Genomic DNA, 4357 nt, shown 5'->3' with positions numbered 1-4357 from the left:
AAAAAAAAAAAAAAAAAAAAAAAGCACACATGAAGACTTGTGGGCAAGTTGTGCCCCCCGCAAGTAGGGAATAAGTGAGCCATGCACTGGAGAAATTAAGGTGAATGGAATCTAGCCTACAACTCCCTACAGCTATCTCTTGCTCCATTTCTAAAAACTCTCAATGGCCTGAGCTCCTTTACATCCTCATAGCTAGGGTCTTGAAACAGGATGCTGAAATAAGATGTAACTGGGGCAAGAAGGGTGCAAATAATTTTTTTTAAGGGGAAAAGTTTGAAACAGGGTCTCATTATGTATTTTAAGCAGGCTATGAACTCACTATATGGCCCAGGCTGGCTTCAAACTCTCAGTGATCCTCCTGCCTCTGCCTCATGAATTCAAACACTTTTAACAATGCATCTTTTGTTTGTTTCCTCTGGATCTTGTTATTCAAAAAAAGAAGGTACCAACATATCCTGGGGAGTAGAGTGTGAAGAACTACTATGGCTATTATGAACTGTCCAGAAGATATTCCTAAGTAACTCGTAATAACATAAACTCACAGTAAGCTAACTATGGCCAGAGGCCCCTCAACAACCAGTCAAGAACATCTGAAATTTGGCAGTTTTTGTAGAAATGGTATTGTATTTGTAAGTCCTTGAAGTAGTAACTTGCACAGACTTAAAACTTAAGTTATGATGAAGAAAGCCAATGCTATTGCGAATGCACATTTTGGGTTCCTAGACTCAATCCTGTCAGTATTTGTGGGGGTGGGGAGGCACTGTACCACTGAATCAAAGTCTGGTCCTAACCACTACAGATTCTAGATCATCCCTCTACCCCTGTGGCAGCAGCAGTGGGGATTCTGCTGAGACCCTTCCCACGAGAGCACAGCTCTCTCAGAGCAGCCAAGAGACTCGTCACACTGATGAGCGCAACTTGCTACACTGATCAGCACTGTGTCTTGGTCATTAGCTCCAAGCCACCTATGAACATGGGGCCTCTGCCTTCTCAGGCTACACCTTTACCAGTGTTCCAGGGTGCTAGCAGCTCCATGATGAATAGAGGCCTCAGATGATCTCCTTCCCTAAAAGGAAGTACCAGAGGGCCTGGGATTTGGCTCAGTGGTTCTGCGGCCTGCCTCGCAAGCACAAGGACCTGAGATTGATCCCCAGTACCAGAAAAAAAGGAAGTACCGAGGAGATGGAATGAGAGCACGGACAATGAACAAATTCCATTCTCTCCCCTGAAAAAGTTCTGCACACATCACTACTGCCTTGTCCTTTTCTAGACAAACAGGACAAGTTTCAGGATCTTCTAGAGAACAACTGGACTTCAATATCCTCTTTAGTAGGGCTGGGATGTATGTAGTTCAGTAGCATAGTGCTTTCCTAGCATGCATGAGGCCCTGGATTCCATTCTCAGCACCACAACAAGAAAAAAAAAAAAAATCCTTCATTAGTTTCCAAGACTGGCAAAGGCACTATGCTCACCAGATATAATTAGGAGTGATGGAGGCTTGGCTTACTCTTGCTGTGCACTGAAAAACATGTCCAGCACCACGCATGTGGTAACACTAACTCCTCAAGCCTGGACATCCAGCCCTTCATGGTGCCTGCCATAACCCCCTGGATGTGGGGGGCTGTCCTACTATACACAGCTGCTGGGTCTTCCTTCCACTTCTCCCACTCTGTTCAGCATGGAGAAGGCCTGGGAATTGTGGGGAAGGGTGATAGTTCACCCCCAACTAATTCAAAGGAATGATCAACTAGAAAACAGTCCTTAAAAAAAAATTCTTTAAGCAAACAAAAAGAAATACAGAGACTTAGGTTAGCATTACAACTCAAAAATGTATGGAACGTCTGATCCAGGACCAGCAGCATCCAGGTCACCACACAGCTTGTTGGGAATGTAGTTTTAGGACCTGCTCAGAGCCCTGGAATCAGAATCTCCTCCACCCCCTCTCTCCACACACACACACACACACACACACACACACATATATTTTTTTGAGACAGGGTCTTACTATATAGTTGATACTGCTCTGGAACTCACTGTGTAGCCCAGGCTGGTCTCTAACTCACAGTGATCCTCCTGCCTCAGCCTCCCGAGTGCTGGGATTACAGGCGTATGCCAACACGCCCAGCTGTTTCTGCATTCTACTAAGGGACAACTGCCATGGCTTTATGACCATTCCCTGAGAACATATCTGAAGCCCAGCAAATAGAAGAAAATTTAGGTCCTTGTCTTCCAGGTCTCTGCAACACGACATTTGAAAAAGCTCACATCTGTGGCAGGTTTTTAATGACTATTTACAGATGTCACAGTCAAAAGGGAATCCCCAGAAAAAACAGTACTTCCTAGAAAGGATTCAAGATCTTTGCGATTATACTAAAAACAGGATCACGTACTTGAATTTTCCTTACAAGTGTGGAGGAGAAAGGACTTTGTTTTGGACACTCCAAATAATTTAAAGAAGCTGGAGTAGCTGTGCACGCCTGTAGTCTCAGCACTTGGGAAGCTGAGTTAGGAGGGTTGTCATGAGTTCAAGACCAGCCTGACCTACATAGTGAGACCCTGTCTCAAAAAACAAGACAAGGGCCAGGGATTTAGCTCAAAGGTTTGGTGGCCTGCCTTGCAAGCGCAAAGGTGCGAGTTCAATCCCCGGTACCAAAAAAACAAAACAAAACAAAACAAAAAAACACAAGACAAAACAAACAGAAAACAAAATTTTTTAAAAAGAGAAACATCCCAAAGGAGCTTACAGCTAAAAGGAAATACAGATTTCAGCCCGTTTCCTGTGAGGAGTGGTATAGGAAAACCAGGAAGTGAAACAGTATCCCCCGGGAGTTGTATCCAACACCTGTAGGTCTGGCAAACAAGTCTAAAGCCAACAGGAAAACTACTTTTCACAATGTCTATGAGCAACTTTAAAGGTAGGAGACAGTTTCTCCATGAGAACAGATTGATTTATAGAGAAGCCAAAGATCACTTCCATAAGCCTTTGCCTCTCTTCAAAGATATTTTGTCTGCCTCCCTTCCTAAAGATTTCCTGAGTCCAATCACATCAGCCTCTGTCTATGTATTTCACTTCTCTGCTGTTATGTGACCATTTTGAGTAACACACCACATTAATAGTATATCAACAATGACTGTAGTACTTGGCCAAGGCATTATTTGGCATCTAACTGATTTTCTAGCAGTTGTTAAGACTCTAGAAGCAAACAGATAATATATAAATACTTTTAATGTGGGAAGAGAATCAGGAAAGCTCAAGGGAATTTTCAAAGATGAAGAATCAGAAAATGCTGAAAGCCAGAGACCTTGAAGGGTCAAGTACTGTGCTGGTATTAGTACTGGAGAGTTTGTTCGAGTACTTGTTTAAATGACTAACAGCTACCCAGCATATTCTTTGTGCCAAGAACTTTATAAACATCTTATATCAGTATTTTATTTATTCCTCACAACTCGCTGAGTAGGTATTATTACTAAGCTCACTTTACAGGTAAGGAAACTGAGGCATGGAGTAATTAACCTACCAAAGGTTAATAACATGGTAAGCTAAAGTCTCATTTGATTTAGCCTGCGCTCAACTGCCTCCCTAACCTATAAGAATTACCTATAAGAATAAGCATCCCTGTTTTGTCAACTTGTGGCTAAACATCTTGGGTTCTCTCTCTCTCTCTCTGTGTGTGCGTCTTTGTGTGTGTTTTCTGGCTTCCATCGCGGAGTGCCTTCATCATGCTAGGGATAAGAAAGCCACAATATTATGTGATGAATAATGGGAGGCCATCGAAGGGATCCCAAAGGAGGACGCAATTACCAGTGGTAGGGTGGGAGAAGAGTTTTCAAAACCTTTACAGAAGAGGTGAAAACAAGTTCCCTGCTTTTTTATGTACTCAACAGTCCAGAATTTACTGTTCTTAAAAAGGTGGGAAAAGGCATTGAGGGAACAACGTATTTCTTTTAAGCCTGCCGAAAGAAAACTGACCCAACTTTAACTTTACATCCTTCACACCTAGTATGAGCCCTGCCGGGTACGGTGCACTGTATACAGCGCTACCATCCTCCATGCCCCCGCGCCAGGAATCCCCAGCGAGGTCCGATCTACCCTGGCACCGGCAGGTTTCCGTTCGTTCTTATTACAAACAATACAATGCATCTAGCTGAATAATTCTGAAGGGCCTGGAAACAGGTTTTGGGCATGCGCCCCTGGGCTGCTGAAAACCGTTTTAATGATGACAATTAAAAAGCGAAATAAAATAAAAATGAGACATTTTGTTTTTCCCTCCGCCGCGCTCACGGCGACAGGCCGACACCGTTAGGTGTGGGATCCTCCCAGTGGGAAGCAGCCTGGGCTGCGCTCGCCCCGACCCGC

At 43.8% G+C, this 4357-nt stretch overlaps 1 protein-coding gene across 4 annotated transcripts in view; it reads right to left on the bottom strand.

The window, feature by feature from the left end:
* Positions 1 to 4357, bottom strand: part of Cep68 (centrosomal protein 68) — a 23853-nt gene that overhangs the window by 19135 nt on the left and 361 nt on the right. The window lies entirely within an intron of this gene.

The sequence above is a fragment of the Fukomys damarensis genome, unplaced genomic scaffold, assembly GCF_012274545.1.
Source record: "Fukomys damarensis isolate Sample0158 unplaced genomic scaffold, DMR_v1.0_HiC HiC_scaffold_2, whole genome shotgun sequence".
Lineage (NCBI taxonomy): Eukaryota > Metazoa > Chordata > Mammalia > Rodentia > Bathyergidae > Fukomys > Fukomys damarensis.
This window is presented reverse-complemented; position numbering and strand designations above follow the sequence as displayed.